The sequence below is a fragment of the Amblyomma maculatum genome, chromosome 7 (genome assembly GCF_055883805.1).
Source record: "Amblyomma maculatum isolate TAMU_Amacu chromosome 7, ASM5588380v1, whole genome shotgun sequence".
Lineage (NCBI taxonomy): Eukaryota > Metazoa > Arthropoda > Arachnida > Ixodida > Ixodidae > Amblyomma > Amblyomma maculatum.
This window is the reverse complement of record NC_139350.1, coordinates 27,460,796-27,470,903: the sequence shown is the minus strand read 5'-3', so window position 1 is coordinate 27,470,903 and position 10,108 is coordinate 27,460,796. Positions and strand designations below refer to the sequence as shown.

Sequence of the window (10,108 nt, the reverse complement as noted above, 5' to 3'; positions counted from 1 at the left end):
CTTTCTGGAGGCAGAGCAACCACACTGAAACTACCACTTCGAGTTTGTGGTGAGGTTTAGTAAGTCGGAGTTTTTCAGGTCAAATGCTAACCTCAAAACCCTCCCTTACAAAAATGGCCTATGTGCTTTAATGGAAACGTTTATGGTCAGCTATGCCTATCAATGGACATTTATAGTCAGCCATAAAGTGCCATTGGAATATCTATAGACAGCTATAGAAAATTATATAACACTTTGGCTATAGCTTCTGAACCATACCGTCTCTTTAGCTAACTATAGAAAACCATATGTTCGCGAAGCTATAGAATAATAGTCATACAGTTATCTTTAGCTGTCAATATAGGTAGCAATTGCTTTAAAGATACCGACTGCAAACCATAGAATAAGTTCCAGCAAGCTATAGAAAGGTGTATGCTCCATACAATTGTCTTTAGCTCTCTATAGCAATATGAATACCTCTAAAGCCACAGACTGCAGCCATATAAGCTGTATATATTCTCTTTTAGCGGGCGATATAAAAGTGTATGTTCCTCAAGCTATAGACTAGTAGTCTTGCAGTTATCTTTAGCTGTTTATAGAAATGTTAATGCCTCTAAAGCTACAGACTACTGCAAGCCATATTGTAGCAGAAGAAGAGGAAGTGAGGGCGTTCCGTGAAGACGCTGATGCGGGTGATCCTTTCGCTGTTCTGTGTATCTCCGCCGTCGCGACGGTTCCTGCCGCCCTGCTGAACTGCGGTCGCTGTCATCATCCCGTCCTTAGGCGAGGACGTGACTTTTGATGGAGGTGCTGGGTGCGAATCCCATGCAGCGTACCTCTACACGTAATTCAAGCCCGGTCTTAAACACAGGCCGCCAAATTTTCTTAGAGTCTGCTACAGCACCTGAAAGCCGCGCCAGTCGACGTCAACAAAGCCACGCTCCGGAATTCGGACTCTTGCTTGAGGGGAAGACCGCCAGGGCTAACGTCACCATGGCATTCCAGCCGCAGCTAACCGACAGTGCGGCTACGTCGCGGATTATCTACGTGCCGGCGACCCCAAACCCGATCACCCCATTTCGCGGTGGTGTCCGGGAGGACGTTGAAGATTGGGTTCAACATTACGAGCGGGATGCGCGCCACAACGGGTGGACGCCCGATCAGTGCCTTCAGAATATCTACTTCTCTCTAGAGGCAACGGCACGATACTGGTACGAGAAACACGAGGCCGCGTTGACCTCTTGGGAGCTCTGCAAGAACGAATTGGTGCTCACGTTTGTGAACCAGCACCGGCGACAGCACGCTGAAGATCTCCAAGCTCGAATTCAGGGCCCTGCAGAATGTGTGAGAAGCTTTGTAGAGGACATGCTGCGCCTAAGTGCTCGCGGGGACCCAGAGGCTACTGAGGAAAAAAAGTGCGCGCCTTGATGCGGGGCGTCCGAAACAAGATCTTTTGCGGACTTATACGCGATCCGCCGATTACAGTAACCAGTTTTGTGGCCGAAGCGTCTAACATTGAGCGCGCAATGGCCACCCGAACAAACCACTCTCAGCGACTGGGAACTTACCCCAGCGTCTCGAGCCTTGCCTCGTCTGGACCTAGTGGTGCTGGCCTCACTTGCATCCGCGAAATCATTCGCGAAGTCGTGCGCGAAGAGCTCAGGAGGTTTTTCCCAGCTCCTGAGCAGCCTTCACCACTATCCATCGCTACAGCCGTTCGTGAGAAAGTGCGACAGGCGCTCACACCAGAAGCCATCTCAACTGGGCCAATGGTTGCTGCTGCAGAACAACAGCCGGCTGAAAGTTATGCTGCCGTTCTCCGTCGGTCTCCGCCCGTACCTCACCAGTACCAACGGATTATGGATTCTGGTCCTCGACACCGTGAATACCTGGCGCAGCATGACACATACTCGGAGCCGCGGAGACGACGAAAAGCTGACATCTGGAGAACTGCGGACAGCCGGCCGTTGTGTTTCCACTGTGGTGAACCTGACCACATGTACCGCCGCTGCCCATACCTAGATCTCGGCCTGCGAGGATTAGGCCGGAGCAACTGGCTACCTCGTTACGATGAACAACCGCAAGATATCCAGGAGTATCTTCGAAGCAATTCATCCCCGATGCGAACCGATGACCTTGAATATCTTCCACGCTCTTCATCGCCGATGCTAACTGATGACCGTATCCCGTTCGCACTCGCCACACTGCCCTCCCACGCCTTTTCATGGGTCTCGCAGTGAGAGCTTGTCTGCTCTTCCTCGTCATGTTTTAGCTGGCGATAGAAAAGTGTATGCTCCTCAAGCTATAGACTAGTAGTCACACCGTTATCGTTAGCTGTGTATACAAATTTGAATGCCTCTAAAACTGCAGACTTCAAGCCATATAAGCTGTTCTAGCTGGCTATAAAAAAGTGTGTATTCCTGAAGTTGTAGAATACTAGTCACAATTATGTTTAGCTGTCTACAAAAATGGAAATGTCTCTAAAGCTACAGACTGCAAGCCATATAAGTTGTTTTAGCTGGCTATAGAAAAGTGTATGCTCTGAAGCTATGGACTAGTAGTCACACAGTTATTATTATGTTTCTGTAGAAATGTCAGTGCCTCTAAGGTTACAGATTGCAAGTGATATAAGCTGTTTTACTGGCTGTAGAAAAGTATATGCTCCACGCTGTATAGACTTGTAGTCATATACATTTACCTGTAGGTGTCTATACCTCTAAAGCTACCCACTGAAAGCCATAGAAACAGTTTCAGTTAGCTATACAAACCTCATGTTCCTGACACTATACACCTGTAATCATGCGGCTATCTTTAGCTGCCTATAAGATGTAAATATATTTAAAGCTAAATACTTCGAGCCATATAAACGGTTTTAGCTGTCTATAAAATACTGTATATTCCAAAAACTACAGACCAGCAGTCATACACCTTTATTTAGCAGCCTATATAAAGTTGCAATTGCATACATATGAAGGTACATTTATCGTCGGTTCGAATCCCTTGTGGTACTTAGCCTCCAACTTGACTAAGAGGTCTGTCCTATATTCAACGAGAAATCGTATGACACCACTCGGAGCGATAAGCGACGCGCAGTTGCTTCCCAATTTCGATATGAATTTCGAGAAGGCGTACACGATTACGTACACATAAACACAATTAGAGGTCAGTACACCGTCGGTATGGATATGATCGATAGTTGAGTACCGTTTCCGAAACCCTGCTTGATTCTTTGCTTGATTGCAGTCTAAGGTTGTCGTGATTCTATTAGCGATCACCTTAGTAAATACCTTATACGTAACAGACAGTAAGCTGTTTGGACATTAAGAGATAGAAAGCATGCAGAGTGGGTCAGAGAAATAACTCAAGTTACCGTCAATCTAGTGGAAATTAAGAAGAAGAAGTGGACATGGGCAGGACATGTAGTGCAAAGAGAAGATAACCGATGGTCGCTGAGGGTAACAAACTGGATTCAAAGGGAAGGAAAGCGTAGCAGGGGGCGGCAGAGAGTTAGGTGGGGGATGAGATTAAGAAGTTCGCAGGGGTCAAGTTGATGCAGCCAGCACAGAACCGGGTTAAGTGGAGAAATATGGAAGAGGCCTTCGCCCTGCAGTGGGTATAATCAGGCTGATGATGATGATGATGATGACACCGTCGGTTCGATTCCCTCTCGAGAGCTGCCTCGAGGTTGACTGGCAGATATATAATATATGGTAAGGCAAATCGTATGAATTTAAAGGGACATAACACGGCTCGGAACGTGTCGCGAGATATTGATGGAAATGAAAAGATCATGATTTGTATTGATAAGAATGTGCATGGTAAAACAAATGAAATGGGGATTTATATTTTTAATTTGGCATTGAAATCGAAAAAAATGACGCGACTCGATATCTTGCGGTAAACCATCGTAAATATCTTTATAGTAATCCACGTGACAGGGCACGTGAACACGGTTTGGCAAACTAGTTTTTAAATCCGACTAAGTGCGCATAATACTTCCTAATAAATGCAAATTCTTTATATTATTAACGGTTACTCTCTTTAAAGTGCATTCTTTGAAGTAAAAAACAAACGAGGTATATACGTAGAGAAGCGGGTGCTGATAGAGTTGCGTCATTAGGTCTAGTGCTTCTGCTTTTTCGGCTCGCACGACTCAGAGCACCCTTTACCACCTTTACTACATGGCGGTGTGCATGTGAGACTTCGAGTACTTCGTGTTTGCCGGAAAATGTCGTTAATGAACTGAGTCGTGAGAGATTGTAAGAACAGCCAAAATAAAACTGTAGGCATTTCGTATCATTTGCTGCGTTTCGATACAAAAAGAAAAAGGCAATTGGAGGAAGCTCTCGGCTTGGTTTGGTTTGTGGGGTTTAACGTCCCGAAGCGACTCAGGCTATGAGAGACTCCGTAGTGGAGGACTCCGGAAATTTCGACCACCTGGGTTTCTTTAAGTCCACTGACATCGCACAGCACACGGGCGCCTTGCCTTTCGCGTCCACCGAAAAGCGGCCGCTGAGGCCGGGATTCGATCTCGCGCCCTTGGGAACAGTAGTCGAGCGCCGCAACCACTGCGTCAACCCGGCGAGGTAGGAAGCTCTCGGCTATCCTCTACCGGCTCACGCTCGCATATGCTCAGTGCACTTCATGGCTTCTGACCACGCACCTTCGCTGAGCAGCTTTAAGAGGCAGAGGCGTCTCATTACCACTTCTGTACCGTCTGTTTTTGGCTCACGTTCCAGCGAAGACACGGTAATGATTTGCTCTGTCGCTTTCTAAATGATTGCGATCTTAGCATCAAAGAAAATGCGCCCGACAGCTCATGCTGAGTACACGAAAATGTTCGGAGCCGCTAGACAGAGTGTGGTAAATAAGACAAAGTAGACATTATTAAAAGCCTGCATCGCTTCAGGATGGTTGAGCGCGGAGTTTACTGTTCCTTTTTTAAATCAACATACCGCTTTATGACTAAGTGCATACCGCAGCTGAAGTGTAGATCATGGAGTTGGATCTCTACAGCGTTGTCCTGTACCTTTATTACGCTCCAGGAATCACATGTGAGGTAGCCTTAAGCGCATAATGAGTCTACTGCTTACACTACGCCAATTAGGCGGAAATACTAGTTTCAAACCGTAAGCCAGGAGCCGCCTGTTTGCAACCTGTGGAAGCAAATTACTGAAACCGCACCTTGTCTTTGCTTCATAAGTACAGAGAGGAATATATTGTTCATGGCACTCTTTACGCACATTCTTCGTGCACTAGGGCCCTCATATATTTTTCTTTCACGACTTTGAGAGTGACAGTGTTTATACCATGATTTTCGTGTGGAGTTGGAGGTCCGCGGTGTATTTTTGAGTGGTAAAACGAGCATTGAGCTTGGAGCAAGTGTAAAAGTTTCCACGACCACCATTGCTCCTCAAGCTTCTGCACTTCTGCTTGAGAGACAACCGCTGTGTTATACGTCCATGAAAAAGAAAACATACGTGTCCTTTGATACTGCTGCCTCCATTGTGCACGACGCTCCGCTGTCTGTCCTCTTGTGACGTCACACGAGCATTTCAAAATGGTGGTTGTTCTCGGTGGAGGAGTTTTTTGTAATATGGGCCGCGAGCTGGGAATTAAACTTTTGCAATTAGAATCACAGTATTTTATATTGCAGCTTGTACAACAGCAGCCGCCGGGCAACCTATTCGACCGACTGTCCACAGCCGTCGTCTCCCGTGCGCTACTCGTCACCCAGCCGCCGTGATTTTACTGATGCGCCGAGGCGCCGGTCGCCAAGCCCATGCAGTGGGAAACTAAAGATGGCGACCTCGGGGGGGGGGGGGGGGAGCAGGGGGCAGGTTGCTAATGAACGAAATCGATGTCCCGAAGACCTCCCCGTGACTACTTAGCCCGGTGCTGTGACGACGATGCCGCTACCGCATGAACCCGTCACTCCGAATCATCTCATACCTATCACGTCGTTAGCGCCGACCTTCCTGTTCTCGTCGCCAGACACCCATTGACCGCTTTGTTAGACAGCGGGGCAGACATCTCGATAATCATTAAAGATTCCGCAAATCGACTCTTCAAGGTAAAAGCTGAATGGCTGGGGCAGCAAATTCATACTGCTTGCGGTCACCTTATGGCACCGATCGGACGGTGCACTACCCGAGTAACCATCGCCAATGCAGTCTTTGTTGCCGTTTTTATTATCCTGCCACACTGCTGCTAGGGCCTCATACTCGGCATGTACCTTTTACGTGAGCGTGGTCCCGTTATTGGTGTTTCTCGTCGTACTGTAACGTTTTCGACGCCTGCATCGACAACGGCTGACTCCGAACGACGCCATACATTTTTACGCATCGTTGATGCGGATGCATCCATGCCGCCACGTTCGTCTGCTCTCGTCAGAGTCAGGTACGACTAGTACTGTGCCGCCGGTGCTACAGAATTGAACAGAGAGCTTTTGCTACATCATGGCCTTTGTGTTGCACACGGTATTGTCCATCTGAGCAACGGTATGCCGCACGTAATAATTAATACGTTCCAGACCGAACGTCAAGGCATCGCTAAAGGCACCATGGTAGCCTACTTTGAAGGTATTGCAAAAGAAGCTCACGACTGCTCTCTTCTTCAGCCCAACACATCTGCCAGCCAAACGCCCAACTTCGATCTTGATGGGAATCCTGCTCTATCGCCGGCAGACAAGGAGAGACTCGTCGATCTACTCTGTCAGTTTCAAGACTGCTTCTCGTCCGTTTCCGCGGTTAAACAGACGCCGTTGACCAAGCACCGCATAACAACAGACTACCGTACTCGACCAGTCCGACAGCACCCCTACCGAATGACACCGCAGGAACACGAAGTCATTGTTCAACAGGTAGACGAGATGTTAAAGAACGGTGTTATAGAGCCGTCGAAAAGTGCCTGGACTTCACCTGTTGTTCTCGTTAAGAAGAAAGACGGAAGTGCTTAAGGTTCTGTGTAGACGAAAGTAAGCTTAATCAGGTCACAAAAATTACGTCTACGAGCTGCCACGCATTGATAAATGATTAGATCGGTTGCGTCAGGCGCGCTATTTTTCATCGTTTCATCTTGAGAGCGGTTATTGGCAGATCGAAGTCGATGAACGCGATTGCGAGACGACAACGTTTGTCACGCCCGATACACCTTAAGAACTGAAGGTCCTACCTTTCGGATTGTGCCCCGCTCCAGCAACATTTCAGCGAATGATGGACGCAGTTCTATCTGGTTTTAAACGGCAGATGTGTCTAGTCTACCTAGACGAACTTATTGTGTTTTTACAAACGTTCGAGGAACACCTCCACGTTTCTTTTTGCTACGGGCTATCCGCTCTGCCGGCCTCACGTTAAAAACTCAAAATTGTCACATTGGTTATGAAGAGCTTCTGTTCTTGGGCCACTTTGTCAGCCATCGAGCTGTTCAGCGCAATCCCACTGAAACTGCAGTCGTCACCAAATTTCCTACTCCGTCGCGTCAAGAAGACAGTTCGCCGTTTATTGGGCCTCTGCGCTTATTACCGTAGATTTATTGAAAACGTTGCGCAAATTACCGCTCCGTTGACACGTCTCACCCGAGATATCGCCTTCACCTGGAGCGACGAACAGCAAAAGGCAATCGACGAGTTACGGCACCGCTTGCATACACCTGTGCTTGCTCACTTCGATGCACGTGCCGATACTCTAGTCCACACAGATGCCACCAACATATAGGCTTCGGTGCTGTACTCGTGCAGTCGCAATACTGTGCCGAGCGAGTTATTGCATAAGCCAGCCGGACTATCGCCGCGTTATCGCATACACCAGCCGGGGCGCAGTCATCGTTTTGCATGCGAAACAATGTGGTATACAACATTAACTTCACTCCGACGGGAAGAGATTATCTCCTCGACGTGCCAGAGTCTCTTCGCGAAGAAAGCTTGCTAGCATGTCATGACGAACCCACGGTAGGTCACTTGGGGTATGCTAGAACTCTGGCCCGGATTAAGAAGAGTTATTAATTACCAAACCTTGCGGCCGCAGTACGAGATTACTTGCGAACTTGCCATGATTGCTAGCGACGGAAAACACCGTCTTTGAAACCTGCCGGTTCAGTGCATCCTGTTCAAGTGCCAAGATACCCATTCGAACAAGTTGGCATGGATCTTTTAAGTCCCTTTCCAAATTCTGTTTCGAGCAACCGTTGGATAATCGTCGCTACAGATTACCTCGCGCGTTACGGTGAAACAAAGGCCCTCCAGCATGGTACCGCAATACAGGCAGCGAATTGTTTCATCGAACGCATCGTCCCAAGGCACGGCCCCCCAGCGGGTAAAATAACAGACCGAGGCACTGCTTTCACTGCCAAGCTGCTGGAATCTCTCATGCAGCTGAGCGGCCCTACCCATCGCAGGTAAACTGCCTACCATCCGCAGACTAATGGCTTGACAGAACGTGTGAACAAAACTCTCGCCGACATTGTACACGTCAATGTACGTGAATGTTGCACATCGGTCTTGGGATGACGCCCTGCCGTACGTCACATTCGCGTACAACACGGCCCAGCAGGAAACAACACAAATGACGTCCTTCTCCGTATCGTATGGCCGCGAAGTTTCGACAATGCTGGAAGCCATGTTGCCCATGACGGCCGAGATCTCGAAGTTGGCGCCGAGACGTTTACTCAGCGCACAGAAAAAGAGCGACAGCGGGCGAGGGCACGCATCCGGAACGAGTAAGGCCGAGACGGCCAGCGTTACAATCACCGCCACCGTGTAGTGACCTTCGAATCGGATGACAAAGTGTGGCTCTGGACTCCGTCACGACGTCGTGAACTATCTGAGAAACTTTTGAAACAGCACTTTGGCCCAAACAAAGTGCTGCGTTAGCTGAGTGAGGTCACGTACGAAGTGCTTCCGGGCGGCTTTTCAACTAGCCGCCAGCAGAAACTCGAGGTGGTTCACGTCGTGCGCAGGAAGCCGCACCTTTTGCGAGAACTGCCCTAGAATATTACCACACCGCCTTACCGCATAATTCTTGCTTACTTGATTTTTTCCTTTCGAGTTCTTCGGATCGAAGTTTTTATAGAGGGGAGAGAAATACAATGTGTGCAACAGCAGCCGCCGGGCGGCTGCTCATCGCGAGTCTCATGCGCTCACATAAAGAAGTGGCCCTTTGCGAGGAGGCTGAAGTTGGGTGCCAACCGTCTCTAGATGCTCTGGAACTGCTCTCCGGTGGCTTCTGGGTCAACCTCCATTTAAACCAACCTTCCAGTTCCGAGCCCAAACGGCTACGGGTCAATATTATTCACAGAAGCATACAACGACAATACATCGAACGACCCTGTCATCGCCCCATTAAAACCTGCTTTAGGTCTTGAAGATGGTCACACCAGCGCAAGCTTCATGTCGTGTGATGATTACCGTCTGCAGGGAATATTCTCACCACTTGCTGATCGAAATTCGACGTTTTTTCTGAAAAAAAAATGCAGTACCATCAATGAAAGGTTAAGAAAATTTGTAAGCAGAAGAAACAGCAATAAATTTCTTGAAAGAAACAACCCCCTATTCATCTTTCATGCCACATAATATTGCATCTTCGTGGAAATAAAGAGACACGCCAGTGTTTACAATGCACAGAGTACATGAAACAAAGACAACAAAATAATAATTAAGTACAATGCTGTTCCAAGTAATGCTTGCAGAAATTTTCAAAAAGAGAAAAATATGAACAGCCATTTTTCCCAATATGTTATGTGAGACTAGATAATAAACTACTCCTGTTTATCAGCCTACCATTCTGATAATAATAATAAGCAATACCAAGATACAATTTCGGGCCCACCTGAAATTACAGCCTGGCACCACAGGACTTAAAAGCAAAAGCGTAAATTGTGTTGTGTGCGTACCTTCTCAGTCTTATAGGGTATGGAATAAAAGAAAATCTTCTAAAGGCACAAAAAAACTAATGCCTGATTTGCAATCATGGTTAATAGGAATTAAACAGCTTAAAAGGCAGGTTTACTTGCAGCAGGTATTAAGCAAAATGTTTAATTGAGAAGCTTACGCTCAAGTCTGAGAAGCTCTGTGCAGCACTGTGAAAGGAAAAGGTGACCTGAGTCATTAGAGTCATGGGCACTGTAATACGAA

General features: G+C 47.6%; 1 pseudogene; it reads left to right on the top strand.

The window, feature by feature from the left end:
• Positions 1-972: 972 nt before the first annotated feature.
• Positions 973-2,219, top strand: LOC146182863 (uncharacterized; annotated as a pseudogene).
• The last annotated feature ends 7,889 nt before the right edge of the window (positions 2,220-10,108 follow it).